General features: G+C 39.8%; 1 gene segment (V, D, J or C); it reads right to left on the bottom strand.

Moving 5' to 3' along the window:
- Positions 1-18,017, bottom strand: part of LOC142836109 (T-cell receptor alpha chain constant-like) — a 417,115-nt gene that overhangs the window by 232,733 nt on the left and 166,365 nt on the right.

Below are 18,017 nucleotides of genomic sequence, written 5' to 3'. Positions count from 1 at the left end.
TGACACCTTGTACGTACCGACAAGTACAAGGGCAGAGTTCGTCTGCCTGGTGTGTTCCGTGCAAGGCCTTGTGGAATTGAGTTAGTTTTTCATGTCAAGTTTCATTTTTGTCAAAATATGGAAGTTATTATTGGCAGGACTGAAAGCTCTGCCTGATGACAGGAACCTTTGCTCCATCAGGTGCTGCTGCTGACCCCTCCCACCTACTGTGGAAGCTGATTGGCCCATGCAGGTGCTGGGGCAACCCAGAGGAGAGGGATCATGATCACTATTTATTGTTAATGATTGCACTTCTACTTAGGGCATGTTGAAATGTTGTTCGTTTTTACATTATAATTGTACTATCTGGAACATGTTCTGAGCCCGCCTGAATGAATATTATCATTTTCTTAGAAGTTTGGAATGAAAAATCCAAGGAAATTGGTATCTGAGGGTGCTGACTCAAGCTTCTTTATCTCAACGTTTGTACGAGGAGAAAAGCTTGGTTTCATTTACTATTTTAGAGAACATTTAATATGGACATTTTCTGAGAGTGAAATCTGTTTGCCATTAGCCTGAAAAGATGAATTAAATAAATGTCGATATTTAGCTAAAAAGTCAAGAATATAAAAAAAATGTCGAGAGAAGAAAAGGCTCAATAGATATATGAAAAACAAATATTCTCCCAACTGGCAATTCATCTAATTTACTTGAGGGAAATCTGGATATAAGCTAGAATATAAAATTTCCTTCAAATTGCTCCTTGAAGCTTTTCCTTGGGACTCCTTGGGCTGAAGAGTGTTTGAGATCACGTGTGGACATAGCTGTGTGGCTAGTACTCCTCTTTTTCAGTGCCGGGCACTGGGCCCAGGGCCTTGAACATGTTGCATAAGCGCTTTACCAGTATGTCCTCAGCCCCGGAGTGTTTTTGGTGCAGCTTTGTTGATTGGCTTCAAGGAGCATCTCAATTATGTAAATCTTTGTGGGAGTGAGAAGGCTGTGCTTGGGTTCCTGTCTATGGGTGGAGAGATGGTGGTGGAGGAGAATTACAGTAAATTCCCCATTCAAAGACAATTGCTGCTGGGATTTATCCATAACTTCCCCTCTTCTGCAGCTTCAACAGACATAGGAGGAAATACCACTATGCCCGGAGCTTTTTCCCCTCTTCATGTATACCTGCTTCCCTTCTTTTTCTAAAATTAAAATGGGGAAAATATGATTACTATAACAGGAGAAGTTATGGACTTTCTATTCTGTCTTTTCTTTTAAAAGACACCCAACCAGCTGTCAGGGCTCTCTTCTGACTGTGTTCCACAGAACTCTGTTGATAAAACCATTGATTGATAATAATTACTGTGGATAATTGTGTTTTGTTCCCAGTCATGTGCTCACTCTTTTGTTACAGCCACAGAGGAAACTTGAACTGAGCACTGTGAACCTCACTCCGACTTTCTATTTTTGTACTATCTAAGGACACATAACAGAAGGGGATCGACTTCCATATCTTTGCAACTTATCGCCCAGCTGAAGCCACAGTATGATTTCTGTGGCTTCTACATTTATGAATTTGGAATGAAAATGAGAAGTTTTAGACAGCAAAAACCCAGAGACAGAAACTGGGGTTCAACCTGAAAACCAGAAAAGCAAAACGGTCAAGCCACTAGAGAAGTCTTACCTCTACCAAGTCTGGGTGACTGCAAACTAAGCAGCCTAAGCCTCTCTCTCCTCCTGTTTTATATTCCCGCTAGGGCTGGGATTAAAAGCATGACTCCCTAGTACTGGGATTAAACGTGTAGGCTACCAATACCTAGATTTGTTTCTGCATTGATCTTGCGTACCCCATGGTAATCTTGAACTCACAGAGATCCATCTGCCTCTGTCTCTCAAATTCTGGGAATAAAACTGTGTAACCATTACCCGACCTCTAGTGACTTTAGTTTTGCCTCTGATCTTCAGGCAAAATTTATTTACTAAAATATAAATAATATAGCACTATACTTGTTTACTTTCTATTTACTATTTGATAACCTTGGTCCACCACACTGCACTTACCAACCGTGTGGCCTGAAAATGAAAAAACATGCCGTGTTTAAGAATTGAGAAAATGTGTGTGCTTCTTAGTATGGTTGCTATGCTAAAGGTATTAACTGACTGGCTTATAAGCAGTAGATATTGATCTCTACCACGTCTGTAGGAAGGAAGCCAAAGAACAAGTGCCAGCAGGTGGGGTTCCAGTGAGGGCCCTCTTCAGAACTATAGTCTACGTACTATCTCTCTTGTGGTGAAAGCCAGAGAATGGAAGGCATCTTAGCCTCTGACTCCGACTGTACTAACCCACCCCTACAGGTTCTAACTGAAATGCCCTGCGTGGAATACCTCTATACTGGGGCTGGGATTATGGCAATAAAGTTTCAGGGGCACAAACATTCAGTATTTAACAGTGAATATATAAAATCAGGAACACACTTGAATTTCTTGAGGGTTTCTTATCTGCTTACTGCCCACTGTAAACCTTTTGGGAAAAAAATTACCAGACACACAGAGATACAGCAGGACCTAGAAGGAAACAAATCTTTAAACAGTATTTTTCTCAGTGCTTTAGAAAGGAGATTTGAGCTTAATGTACAGTGTTAATTCTTCTAATTAAATTGTACTTAATTCACTGAAATTATAAAAATTGAATGCTTCCCAGCCATAAAGTTGGGGTTAATTCTCTTATTCAGGAAGGAAACCTTGGAAAATACAGATAGACTCACCGAGGACAGTGTTCATAGCTGCTGCTACTGTGGGATCATGCTGGGTCATCTCTCATGGGAAACTGGGATTTCTTTCTCTACAGAGTCTTATTTGGGGCTATAAGTCATCTGTGGTCATTTAAGGAATCCTTGGTGAGCACAGGTTCACAGGTTCTCATAGGTTACTACGAATACCTTTACTTTAGTGAGTGGTGCACCATCTTACTACCGTTACCCCAGAGACAGGGAATGAGATAGTTTGGAAAACAAAATATACTCATCACTTAAGTTGAGAGTGCAGAACATGGAAAAGGAGCTATTATTGATGGTGTAAGTGGAGTGTGAGTGGCCAAGTCTCACTTCTGAGGACCTTCAACTACCAGGTTTCACTCATGGAACATTCTAACTTTCTTGCAGAGTTAAAAAGCCCAGGCTGGGCGATGGTGGCGCACGCCTTTAATCCCAGCACTCGGGAGGCAGAGGCAGGTGAATCCTGTGAGTTCGAGACCAGCCTGGTCTACAGAGTTAGTTCCAGGACAGGCTCCAAAGCCACAGGGAAACCCTGTCTCGAAAAACCAAAAAAAGAAAAGAAAAAAAAAGAAGCCCAGGCTTAGGGCTTCGAATCTCACCAATTCCTGAGTTTACTTCAAGTTCTGGACTTGAAACATCACCAACCCCCACCTTGCAAAGTTCCATCTTGGAAAGCTCCGCCCTACCGGAAGGAAAGCTATATAAACCCTGTCTTAAGCTCAGTTCTCTGCTGCTTCTCATCTGAGCAGAGGCAGCCACCTTCTTGGGATTTTTCCCTCTCCTTTGTAAGTTTTGCTGTGTGGTGTGACTCTGTGGTATTCCTTGTTTCCCCACTGCAGGATACGTTTCCATCTGAGCTGTAACATATACAGGGGCCCTGCTATGACTAACAAAGCCATCTAAACCTAGCAATCCTTGGTCACCAGGGCATAGACAGTGGTCACGGATCTGTGAAAAGGGTACCGACAAAGTCTTCATGCTTGGGAGCCCAGAATGGAGGTGAGCTTGGCCAAGCTGTGACCTATGGTGCAGGGTCGTACTTCCGGGGCTGAATTAGCAATTGTCTAGCATTTCCTCTCAGACTGTGTGGAAGACTGAATGCCCGTAAGAAACAAGAAGCAGTCCAGTATTGGCTATGGGTGTGGCACAATCTCCTTCATTGGCTTATATGTCCTGTATTCTCAAATGATTCAGGCAGTAGTAAGGAAGGTGGGGGAGAGAAACAGAGACAGAGACACACACACAGAGAGACACACAGAGAGAATGAGATTCCTGCGTATTTGGCGGTTAGTTTTTCTAACATTAGTTGGAAAAATTTAAGAGACAGAAGAGAATTTGTAACTCAGGGTTATAGGGCAGATGGGTGATTTCACTCCCCAAGAGCATGCTCAGAGCATTTCAAATAGCCGGTTTATTACCTTTCAAAGTCCTGCAAAGATCTCCCCAAATATTGTGGCCAACACATGCCCATCTCAAGTGCTTTACTTGACTACTGCATTCCTTGCTTTACTGAGGAACACTAGGCAAGGAGCCACTCAGAATATTCTCATAAATTATGTACTCCTCTTTCTTCCACTGGAAAGTGTTATATATTACATTCACATAGAAAGCAAACAATGACTCCATATCCCACAGGAATTACCTGTGAGGCTGCATCAAAGGCAAACTCATTTTGTGATGGAAAGCTGAAAATGCTGAATATGAAGCCATAGAGAACAAGACTCTATGGTTTCACAAAAAACATGTTCAGGATTTTCAGTTTTAAATTTACTTTCCTTTAAAGAAATAAATGTTAAGCACTATCTTTTCCCATTTGTTTCAGATTTTTTTCTTGCAGAAACATGCAGAAATAGAGCTAAGCCATATAGTCAGAGCTGTAAGGAAGCCTGGAGTGTCAGATACAGGTTTGGGTACCGACCAACAATGCCAGGAGAGCTCTGTGTGCTCACGGCACAGAAGTAGGTGGCAGAGTGGTTGTGCTGGAGTCCTGAGAAGTGCGGGGTGCTGACATGGGCTCTGGTATCAAGTGAGCCTGATGATCTTCTATCCCTTTCACTGCTCCATTTGACAGCAACACGAACAGAAGCTGCAGGTTTTCCCCCAGATTCTGTCTGTCTGCAGCAGTGCTTGAATAATTGCAGCAGATAGTACTGTTTCTTCCTTCCCAGGTGCCCAGCAGCAGAGGGTTTTGCTGCAATGTCATCTCTCCACTTACCCCTGTGCAAAGAGAACATTCCAGAAGGATGGGGTCACTGGTTACTCCATCACCCAGGTCCTCTTCAAGGAACCCAGGTGAGGCAACCCAAACCTTGTTGACACACTGCACATTGTACAGGTAATTCCTCTACTTTCATAGCTCCCTTAACAAGGAACAGTCAACTCACAATCTAGCTGAAACCACAGAATCACTGCTAGCGGTGTTTTCATTTTTTTTTTCTTCCTTGTGCCAGCTCTCTGAGCACTCAGGTTCAGGAGACCTACAAACTGACCAGAGCTCTCCCAATACAGCACTTCTTCCTTTTGTCGTCCACTAGTTCACTCAGCCCTTCCTTTTTATAAAAAGGAAGGGGGAAGAGGGAGAGAAGAGAAAAGGAGAGAGAGAGAGAGAGAGAGAGAGAGAGAGAGAGAGAGAGAGAGAGAGAGAGAGAGAGACTTGTGAATGCAAACAGCACCCTCTTCAGGACACTTAGATTATTGAGAAGCAGTTCTAAGACAGAGGTGTTTACATTTTTCTTATTAGAAATGAATTTTTTAGAATCTCATTGATTCCATAAGAATTTTTTCCAAGGCACATCAACTGAATAAACTCAGACAAGGACGAGAAACACACTGACTGATGGATTTGAACAGCGTGTCTGGGCTTCAGGCCAATGGGTGCGAGGGAGTCGAGTCTTGCAAGTGCACCCATTTCTCTACTTCTCTCTGTGTGTCAGCTTCCTCCCCTGGGACAGATGCCGCCACTAAGCAGAGGACGTGATTGCAAATGTTTCCTAGCTGGGGTTTACCTCACAGTATAGTCTCCAAACACCAAGAAAACAATCAAACTTCCTCTTCCTAGTTTCAAATTTTAAAATTTTGAGATAAAGCATAGATTACCTCCATGCAAGTACAACCCACCACATCCATATCACATTCTTAGAATTTATCTTTTCTTCAAATCAAAACTTAAACCATTTACTCATGCTCAGCTAAGTTGCAAGCCTTGACTTTTAAAATATAAGACAGATGTGATTGTTGTGGGAATGGCACGATTCTTTTCTTGAAGACTTCCTTAAACACAAATGGTGACATCTGATGAACTGGGTTAATTTAACAGTCGCGCTGCTCTTCTGTAGGAAGTCTAACCTTTCTGTGCCAAGCTGACTGCCAGAGTCAACTTCTTCACTTTCTCAACTCTTACACAAGAATGTGGGAGAAAGAGCAAAGATCATAACCACTGATGTGTATTTGCTTATACTATAGACCAGGCATTATGGCAAATGAAGAATCACATTGCATTGTCACAGCATCTAACTTTACAGAAGAGGAACTGGAGACCATCAGGAGTTGCACAAATTCTTACAAATTCTTAAGCTTATATTTGGACTCAATGACCTCCACCCAGTTTTTAGGCTAACACCCAATGCTATGTTTTTCTGTGTGTGTCTATCAATGTTTGTTAGGATTTGGGGCATGTGGGGAACAGACAGGATTTTCCCATCATGCTCATTGCAGTCAATGTTAGATAGTTTTCTACATAAAATTTGTCTGTATTTTAAGTCCTAAACTTAATTTCCTACTGTCTCAGGCAAGGTCCCACAGAAACACCATTTTCTACATGAACTCTATGACAGCTGAGACACCTAGAACTAATTTTCCCCATTAAAACCACTTGAGAAAAGGAAATACATTAGCAGAAATCAAAGGCATCACAGTCAAAAATCACCTCTTTGAGAACTAGCTGAGTTGGTACTTTTGGGTCAGTGGAGGCTCTGTGAGTCTTGGTAATGATTTTGGATTCACATCAAATTGATCCTACGTACAGTTTTCTACTTTTATTAACTTTGTTCTTCCAAAATTTCGTGCATGTACATAGTGCACTCTGATTACTTCTACACCACCACAATCTTTTATTCGCCTCCCATCCCTATAACCACTTCTTTGCCCCAAGTCCCATTTCTACTTCTTTGACTTTTTGTTTAGGACTTAGCAATGAAAAAAGACATAAAAGAAGACATGACTACTCCTAAAGTATGGAGAAGATTTTTTTTTAATCATAGATAAAGGGAGAAAGCAGGCAGAGGGAAGAGTCCATGCTGAACATATCCAGCAGACTGAATGATTAAGTTTTTTACTGGACCGACAAACCTCTTAACTGATGCAATAATCCAAATCAGACTGAATTAGAAGAAGCCCAGATTTAATGGATGCCAGTGCTCCTGGTCAGCCCCCTGGGAAAACACGGAGAGGAAAGGGGGGAAACCACATGTTCGTTCTCTGGGGGACAGTCTAAACACCTATGGGAATGGTCTTGACCCTATCTGGGGAGGGGGTCACCATTTGACTGGCTTTCTTGGAGGTGGAGCTTGGATTGAGGCAACTCTCAGGGGAGGTGGCTTGAAATGGAACTTTCCACTCAACATTCTTAAAATGGATGCCAGGATCTGGGGTGAAGCCCCCGAAGAAACATTCCAGACTCTTTGGATAAAAAAGGTGCCAGGGAGCTGAGGTGATACTTCCAACCAGACATTCAAGACTCTTTGGATAAAGGGATGCTGGCTCAAGTCTGTCTATTTCCTGTGGACATGGGGTGACATGAGAGAGGGGAGAGTTGGAAGTTGGTGGGCTAATGCTCAGTGAGAGGTGTGACTGAAGAGGCATCTGGTTTACTGCTATCCTGGAGACCTCAGGCAGCTGTTCTTTGAGGGAGATGAGAAGACAGGTGGCTAGGAGAACAAATATATTGTTATTATTGGATGGGGCTAGCCATGGGAAGAGTCATTAACTGCCAGAAGGAATGGGACAGAGAAGTGCCCTGGTTGTGCAGGTGAGGCTCGGGTGAATAGGTGAGACATGAGAGCAGATATGCCCTTTAAAACCAGATTGTAGTTGGTAGGTGTCCTTTTGAGCCAGGAGAGTTAGTACCAATGATGAAGTCCCAGGAGCTGGCGCAGGTGTTGGTGTTGTCTAGAAGGCCCTTTTTAAGTTGGTCTTGGCCCAGACAACAGAAGTGACCTATATTTTTTTTAACCAGACCTGATTTTTTGATAAAGCAGCAAAACTTTTTCAGGAACCTTTAGGTATCTGTAAGACAACTGGAACAGATTTACATCTTGGTGTCATAGGTTAAAAGGTATGAACATTTTAGAAGACAATTAAAGGGAATTTGGAACTTTGGATCTTTGACTATATATCTGAGACCTGTTAATCCTGGACTATGAAGCCTGTTAAAGAGGCACACCTTTTTATACTTTAAACAGGAAACTTAATAAATGAAGTAATGAGTTACCAGTACCTTGAGTCATCAAATGCCATTAGACAGATCTAAGTAGTCAGCATAGGCTTTTGCATCTAGGATACAAGGGTGCATTTAGTAAGATCATTTCAAGTGAGATGCAAGTTCACACTGACATATTTAGGTTCTTGGCATACCCACAGAAATATGAAGTTCTTCCACGAAGGTATAGAGTAGAATTTGCTTCATGGAGATTTCTTTGCTTGCAGAATATGTTTCTATGAAGTTGTTATTCAAAGTCAAAATGTGCCAGATGGCTATGAAGAAAGGTCTAACATATTTCACAGAATTTGAAACTCTTGACATAAATTAATCAACTTTTCTTTCCTTCAAGGCCAAATTCAGACTATTAAAAAGTAATTAAGAATGTTCTGAAGTATGTGCTATATTAGAGTTCTTCTGACAGAATATTTGAATGTTAAGATGATAAAATTAAATAAATAATGGCTAGCTACATTTCTGTCCAAATCAGATGGATACGGAATAAGGATTTTGTAGTTTAAGAAATTGGTCATCCAAATCACTGATAGAATATCCCTAAATGTGGCATTTTTGCCATAATAGGTATCAAATTAGGCATGTTACCCTAAAGGTATTATTTTTCACAGAAATTAAGAGTAAAGCTGTATCCAAGTTTTATTAAAGTCTTTACTGAGAAAACCAGTAGTAAAAAATACTGATTCCACAAGGCGTTATAGGAAAAGAATGCAAATGAGTTGACCTCAAATTAAGGTATCATTTGTGTCCATGTGGTGGTTTGAATGAAGATGGCTCCCATAGGCTCCCATATTTGAATTCTTAGTTTCTAGTTGGAAATGTTTGGGAAGGATTAGGAGGTATGGCCTTGTTGGAGAAGGTATGCCACTGGGGGTAGGCTTTGAACTCTAAAATACCCATACCAGGTCCGGCCTTACTTTCTCTGTCCCCATCTTGCTGAGGAGATGAGAGCTCTTGGATACTGTGCTTGCTGCCATAGTCCTTGCCTTGATGGTCACGAACTCACCCTCTGAAAACAAGCCTCTAATTGAATGCTTTCTTTTGTGAGTTGCCTTGATGATGATGACAGCAATCAAACAGCAACTATTTCAGTTCACATTACAATCTGGGGTTAATTTTTCTTTCTGCTTTGCAGGTTAACTTCCAACTCACAGAAATGTAAAGCAGCTGCGCATTTCCCTCAGTAACAGATTGCTAAGTAAACAAGCTGTGCCAAGAAAGAAGTGCATTTCCCAGGAGTGTCAGATTAATGTTCACTTGAAAACGCTCTCCTGAGCCCCTAATCTCCTCCTACAAAGCTAACTCTTTCTTAGCAGACCCATAATATTTTCATTCACAGTGCTGTTAATGAATGACCTTGTCATTTCCCACTGTTCTTCCGAAAGAGAGATGCATGTTCAAATACCTTTGTTCTTCCGAAGGAGAGATGCATGTTCAAATACCTTTGTATAATGAAAGAACTCAGTCTTCCATAGTTTTTTTTGAAAGTTCATGTATAGCATTTATTTAGTGGATTACGGAGGGAAAAGGAAAGGGAGAAGAAGAGAGAAAGACAGAAAGAGACACGGAGAGAAGGGGGGAGAGAACAGAAGTTACCTTTTCAGGAGAGACATGGAGTCTTCCATAGTTTTGAAACTCATCAGCAGCTCTTTGTCCAAGTTACAAATGCCAAGCTGGCTTCAAGGAAATTTATTAGGTTTATTGACACAAGTTTTCTTTTGTCAAATCTCCTCTTGAACTTTCTCAAACATCACCTTATGAAGATTGGCTGAGAATTTATTCGTAATGTTTAGCATAGTCCAAACAGTGTTCTCCCTGCTGATCAAGGAAATATATTTCAAGGGAATGAATTTCTAAGCCTTGTACTTTCCTATGCAACCTTCGAAATGGCCTAACAACTTGATTATAGTTTTCATATATTTGCCCTTATTTCCCAGTTGCCTTTGCCCAGTTTGTACAAAAGGGATAACTTACAACAGTGCCTTCTGCTTGAAAAATTCAGGGGTGTCAGTATTTTTTCTTTGCTGAAAACCATAATATACCAGCAAAAGAGAAGTAAAACAAAAAGCAAAATAAAACAAACAAGAACCTCTAAACAAACAAACAACAAAATATACCCATTGAAACTTCACTGGGGGAAAACAAATTTTCTTTTGCAGTTGCAGATAGCTTCTTGTTTAGAGGTGGGAGCCTTTGTCTACCATGGCCTGAAGCTGTGTAGGCCCTCTGTATGATGACACCATCTCTATGAGTTCATATACTCATCAGTCTTGTTGTATCTGGAAGATACATTTTCCTTGGAGTCATCCATCCCCTGTGACTCTTACTGTATTTCTGCCTCCATTTCTCTATAGCATATCTGTATAGTCCTGAGGAGAGGGGTTTGATCAAGATATCTCATTTAAGACTGAGTGTTCCAAAATCTCTTTCTCAGCACATTGTTCATTTGTGGGCCTCTGTGTTAGTCTATCTACCGCATGAAGAATATTCTCTGATGATAGATAAGCAAGGCATTGATAGATGGGTATAGAAGAATGCCACTAGGAAAGTCATTGTATTGCTATGTCCCTTTAGCAGAATAATAGTATTTGGTGTTCTCCTAGCCCAGTCTCAGATTCTTGGTCACTCTAACACTGCCAGGCATGAGTTCTGTCTCATGGTGTCGGTCTTTGATCCAATCGGAGAGTGATTGTTTACCCCATAATGTTCATGCCACTATTGTACCAATATTCCTTGCAGGTAGTTTATCATTGTAGATGGCAGGACCTGTAGCTATTTTGGTGGTTACAGTCACCTTTATCCTCATGACTCCTTTTAGTCATGGGTGAAGGCACCAGCTTATCTTCTCCATGTTCAAAGAGAAATGTACGTGCTGTTTGGAGAAATTGGGCCTTACCATTGGTTTGTGAAGAGGTGAAGAGCAGACAATAGTCTTGGCCATAGCCTGAGTTGTTCAGGCTCTTTGCCCAATACTCAACTAGATGTAACCATTTCTGATACTAGAAGTTTCACTTGGTAGTGAAAGACATCTAGTTGGGGCATTGTCTCTTCCATTATTTCATTACTCCATTTAGATTTATTTCATATATATATAAATATTTTAAAAACTTCTTCAGTAGGAGGTTTCCACATGATGCTTCAAATGACCTATAAGTGTTGTCTCTTCCCATATTTTCTCTCTTAATCCTCTGTTGCATCCACCCCTCTCCCCACTTAGTCCTCCTACTCCAGTCTCACCCCATCTCTCCACATAACTATATATACTATTAGCCTTCACTTGGGGATTCTCCACTCCCCCCTAGTCCCTTACTTAATATCTAGCATCTGTGGTTGTATGTATTATACATAAACATAGAAGGCTTAAAAGCTAACATCCACATATAATAAAAACATGCATTATTTCATTACTTTGTTTTTGTAACAGCTGAATAATATTCCATTGTGTAAATATATATTTTCATTATCCACTTATCCATTAATGGACATCTTAGGCTGTTTCCAATTTCTGGCTAGAACACAATAAACATGGATGGGCAAGTGTCTCTAGAGTAGGATGTAGAGTCCTTTTGGGATACACACAAGTGTTGCATAGCTGAATATTGGGGTAGATCTATTTCCTGCTTTCTAAAGAGCTGCCACGCTACTTCCCATAGTGGCTGTATAAATTAGCATTCTCATCAGTGTTACCCTTCCTCACTTCCTCACCAGCAAGAGCTACCATTAGTTTCATTGATCTTGGCATTTCTGATGGGTATTAAGATAAAATCTCAGAGTAGTTTTCATTTGCATTTCCCTTATGACTAAGGATGTCAAACATTTCTTTAAGTGTTTCCTTAGTCATTTGTGCTTCATCTCATGAGATTCTGTTTCTTTCTGTACCTCATTTTAAAATTTGTGTTGTTTTCTAAATGTCCAGGGTTTTTTTTTGTCTTTATATATTTTCAATATCAACCCTGTATTGGATGTACAATTTGTAAAGATCTTTACCTATTCTGTAGCCTGCCACTTTTCCTGAGTGATGATGTCATTTACCACACAGAAATCTTTTGGCTTCCTGAATTCCCGTTTATTAATTGTTGGTCTTAGTGCCTGTGCTATTGCTGTCCTTTTCAGAAAGTTCTTTCTTGTGTCAATGGTTCAAACCTATTCACTGAACACACTTCTATCATGTTCAGGATATCTGCTGTTATACTGAGGGCCTTGATCCATTTGGAGTTGAATTTTGTGCAGGGTTATGAATATGGACTTAATTCTTTTACATGCAGCTATTCATTTGACCAGCACCACTTGTTGAAGATTCTGTGTCCTCCAGTGTGTATTTTTTTTGTCAAAAATCAGGTGTCCATAGTGTGTACATTTATGTCTGGGTCTTAAATTAGATTCCATTGATTAACATGTCTGTTTTCAGGTGTGCTGCTAAGTTAGCAATATGAGATCTCTCCAGTTTGTTATGCTCACTTATGTTGTAAACTTGTATCTTAGAATTGCTTTGATTATGTTACATAGGTTTGTTATGTTTTTATTTTCATTATTTTCTAAAAAAATTAAAATTTCTTTCTTGATTTATGTCTTGACACAGTTTTCATTCAGTAGGTAGCCATTAATTTTCCATGAGTTCATAAAATTTCTGTTGTTGATATCTACCTTGAATCCCTGGTGGTCAGATTGAATGCAGGATGTTATTTCAATTTTCTTGTCTCTGTTGAGACTTGCTTTGTGTCAAGTGTGTGTTCAATTCCAGAGAAAATTCCATGAGCTGCTGGGAACAAAGTATATTCTTTTGTGTTTGGGTACAATGTTCTATAAATGTCTGCTAGATCTATTTGATTTATGACATTATTTAGCTCTAATATTTTTCTGTTTTGTTTTTGTCTGGGTAACCTGTCTATTGATGATAGTGGGGTATTGAAGTCATCCATTATCATTGTGTGAGGGTCAATATGTGATTTTATCTGCAGTAATGTTTCTTTTATGAACATGGGTGCTCTTGTGTTTAGTACATAAATGTTAAGAATTGTAATATATTTTGGCTGGACTTTTTATTTGATAAAATGTAGTATCCTTTCCTATATCTTATGATTAGTTTTGAAGTATATGTATTTAGTCAGATATTAAAATGACTATACTGGCTTGCTTCTTGGGTCCATTTGCTTGAAATATCATTTTTTCCATCATTTTATCTTGAGATAATTCCATCTTTGATGGAAAGGCATCTTTCTTGGATGCAGCAGAAGGCTACATCCTGTTTTCTAATACAATTGGTTAGTCTGTGTCTTTTTATTTGACTAACTCTTCTTGTGTTTTCTTAGGTTTGGTTAGCATCTTCAACATGAAGTTTTTATTCTAGTGCCTTTTGTAGAGTTGAATTGGTAAATAAACACTGCTTAAATTTAGTTTTTACAGTGGAATGGTTTTCTTTCTCTGTCTATTGTGATAGATAGTTTTTCTGCCCCTAGAAGTCTGGCTTGGCACCTGTGGTCTCTTTGAGTTTATAAAACACCCATCCATCCCAGCCCTTATGAGTCTCCATTAAGAAGTCAGATGTTTGTTGAAAATCAAATATCCTTAGGTGTGTGGATTTACATCTGCATCTTTGATTCAATTTCATTGATTCACCTGTCAGTTTTTATGCTATTACCATGTGGCTTTCTTTTATTATTACTATAGCTCTGTAGTAGAGCTTGAAATCCCGTATGGTGCTATCTCTGGAAGTTCTTTTATTGTACAGAATTGCTAAATCTTGGAATTTTTGTTCTTCCAGATGAGGCTGAGTATTGTTCTTTCAAGGTCTGTAAAGAATTGTGCTGGGGTTTTTAATGGGGATTGTGCTGACTCTGTAGATTGCTTTTTAGTAAAATGGCCATTTTTACTACATTAATCCTACTAATTCATGAGCATGGGAGATCTTCCCATCTTCAGATTTCTTCAAAGACTTGAAGTTCTTGTCATACAGATCTTTCCCTTGCTGGGTTAGAGTCACACGAAGGTATTTTATATTTTTTGAGGCTATTGTAAAGGGTGTGGATTCCCTGATTTCTTTTCCAGCTCATCTATCATTCAACAAAGAAGCCAAAATTATACAACGGAATACAGAAAGCATCTTCAACAAATGGTGCTAGTCTAACTGGATTTTGGCATGTAGAAAAATGCAAATAGATCCATATCCTCCACCATCTACAAAACTCAAGTCCCAGTGGATCAAAGGCCTCAACATAAATCCAGGTACAATCAACCTGATGGAAGAGAAAGTGGGAAATAATCTCAAATGCATTGGCACAGGGACAACTTCCTAAGCAGAACACCAATAGCACAGGTACTAAGATTGACATTTAATAAATAGGGCATCATGAAATCGAAGAGCTTCTCTCTGTTAAGCAAAGAACACCATCAATGCAATTAAACAGCGACCTACAGAATAGGAAAAGATCTTAACCAGCCCCACATCTGACAGAGAGCTGATTTCCAAAATATATAAAGAACTCAATAAATTAGATATCAACAAACCAAATAATTCAATTTTTAAGAAATGGGGTATAAATCTAAACAAAGAATTATTAATAGAAGAATATAAAATGGCTGAGAAACACTTAAGGGGATGTTTAACATCCTTAGTCATCAGGGAAATGCAAATCAAAATGGCTGTTAGATTCCATTCTACGCCAGTCAGCATGGCTAAGATGAAAAACACAAGCTCATGCTGGAGAGGATGTGGAGCAAGAGGAATACTTCTCCACTGCTGGTGGGACTGCAAACTTTTATATCCACTTTGGAAATCAGTATGGCAATTTCTCAGAAAACTGTAAATCAGCCTACCACAAGATCCAGCCATACCACCCTTGGGCATATGCTCAAAGGATGCTCAATCATGCCACAAGGACATTTGCCCAACTATGTTCATAGCAGCTTTGTTGTTTACTATTAGTTATGATTGTTAATCTGTTATCATTCCTAATCTAGAAGTTAAGCCTTACCAGGGAGGTTCTCAGCATTTACATCAGGCAACTCACAACCAACTGTGACTCTAGCACCAGGGAATTTGATGTCTTCTGGCCTCTATGGGGCCTACACGTGCATCCAAACTTATGCAGGTACACACACACTTATACGTAAATAAAATAATAAATAAATCACTAAAAAATAACTTACAGTATGCTGAGCAAGGACTTCTATGGGACTGTTGCTTTGAAATAACCCTTCACATGTGCTCTCTGGTGCAGTAGTGGCATGGCTGTTATTGGGTAACGAACTGCTTTCTGGCTGGATTTGAGACCTACTCTAAAGGAAGAAGATAAAAATCATACCTGGTATTTTTAAACCTGGTCAAGAGGCCTAATTGGGGAAGTCATAGGCTTGAGGGGAACCCAAGTTATATTTTGTTCTTATTTTGCCATATGGTCATATTTTCAAGTTGCCTTCTAAATACTCAAGTTTATTTCCTTCTATTAGTACTGTGGTTAGCCTTGTCAGAGATGCTTCTCATTGCAGCAGCAGACAAGTTATAGAAGCACTCATAACTAGTCAACATGCCAAGAAAAGTGACAGTGGAGTGCTAAGGCCCAAATGGGACATCTATAGCTCGAATGGGATATCAAGGCTCAGGGAACATCATGGAAGGGGGGAGTGTAAGCGCCATAGCACACATGAATTTACTGCAGTTGTGGCTACTCACATAAGACCTGCACAACACTGGGCCTGTGTTGTAGGAGGCTGCCTGTTTGTTTCCTGGCCACCCAGACTTCCAAAATAACCACACAGAAACTGTATTAATTAAATTACTGCTTGGCCTATTAGCTCTAGCTTCTTATTGGCTAGCCTTAAATCTTAATTTAACCCATTCTTATAAATCTGTGTATCACCATGATGCTGTGGCTTACCAGGTAAAGTTCTGGTGTCTGTCTCCAGTGTGGCTACATGGCTTCTCCTTTGACTCCACCTTCTTTCTCCCAGCATTCAGTTTAGCTTTCCCCACCTAGCTCTGTTCTGTTCTGCTATAGATCTAAAGCAATTTCTTTATTCATTAATGGAACTTACAGAATATAGAGAGGGATCCCACATCAGGCCTGTCGCCATTTCATCATGGATAGAGGAGCTGTCAAGATGACCCTATCAAGGACTATTGGAAATTAATAGTTGCATAAGGAAGAATGTAATTTTCTTTGGTGTTGATTAATTCCCTTGCTCCAATAAATAATGCCCACTCATATAAACAACTGTAATTAAACTCAGAGGGTCATACATTAAAATAGACAAAGGTGTAAGAGAACTTGTTGGGAATAAGAAGGGATCAGAGACAGACAGCAGATTAAAGAGGACAATGGGGGATGAAGATGAGTAAAATTCCTCATAAGCACGTATGAGATTGCCAACAGTAAATTGCTTGTACTCAAGGCACGTTTCTGTGGAGGGAAGGTAGTAGTGATATGTTAGATGAATAGGAACTCTTCACAGAGAGAGCCAAGATGAAGAACAATCTGATTACAACGGACTTCCACAGAATAATCTCCAGGGAAACTTAAGGCTAAATCTAGGAAGAAGTAGGGAAGGGTAAATAAAGGAAGCTGACAGAATATGATCTATCTGAGAGTAGTAAACTATGTATTTCTTTCTTTATAATATGTAACATATACTATAATACACACAGGTAAGTACTTGTAGTATATTTGCTATCCAATGTTGATACTGCTTGGGGGAAATTTTTACCTGAGTTTAGCTTTTCTTAGTTTCAGTATGTGTGTGCGTGGTGTACAGGTCAATTACCTCCTTCTTTCATATGGGTCTCTCCCATTATTTGGTGACTCCATTTAGATTTTCTCATATTTGTGTCTTTACATTAAAAAAAACAGAACTTTCTTCTTAGCCTAAATAGGGTGGGGACCCTTTGTGGTTAGTAAACACCCCATTTTTTAGGAGTATAAATAAGGGGAGTTACTGTGGTCAGATAGCTGTTTGGCCCCAACTTTTAGGTCCTATTTTCCAAATGGCTCCTCCAGTTTGCCTTGTCACAATTACTTTAGTATCTTATTTTGCAGACAAAGGAGGAATCCAGATCAGAAAAATAGATCAGTCAGATAGATCAATGAGGAAACAATGAGATAGACAGGATGTAGATTTGCAAACTATTACACAATTAGAAAGAAGTAACATATGCATGAAAAATCAGATAGCTTATGCTGGCGAGTAGAAGATGGGAATTTTTAGGGCCAGGGATGTACCTCAATGTTTGAGCACTGGCTTAGTGTAGATGAGGTTCTGGATTCAGTCCTTAACACTGCCAAAGAAACAAACAAAATCAGATTTTTACAATATGTCAGAAAAGTGAACAAAGTTGAGGAAGAGAAGCAGTGTAATAAATTAAGATATGTAGAGCAAATAAGAAAGTGAGTCATATATTGTAAGTCCTGGTCTCTGGCCTCCCCTGTGTCCGCCAAACCTTGACCCCTTTCCTGAGGAGGGATGAGGCAGCCCACCAAACCTTGACCTTGACCCCTCCCCTGAGGAGAGGCAAGGTAGCTCGCCCAAACCTAATAGACCCAGTCTATTTAAACTGCTCCCCGGAAAGTCCTAACTCGCCCCCCCCTGCCCCCGCGGTTGTGTTAGCGGCTTCCTGGGTCCCCCACTCAAGAGCGCAGGAATCCCATTAATCTTGGATATCCTTTAGTTCAGCTTATTGTGATATTTGTGTAGGCAGAGAGCTCACATTAGGAAAATTCCCAATATATATATACATATATATATATATATATATATGTACGTATATATGTATATATATGAGTGATATATGA

This window comes from Microtus pennsylvanicus, chromosome 15 (genome assembly GCF_037038515.1).
Source record: "Microtus pennsylvanicus isolate mMicPen1 chromosome 15, mMicPen1.hap1, whole genome shotgun sequence".
Classification (NCBI taxonomy): domain Eukaryota; kingdom Metazoa; phylum Chordata; class Mammalia; order Rodentia; family Cricetidae; genus Microtus; species Microtus pennsylvanicus.
Note: the sequence above shows the minus strand (reverse complement) of the source record. Positions and strands in the feature narration are given on the sequence as shown.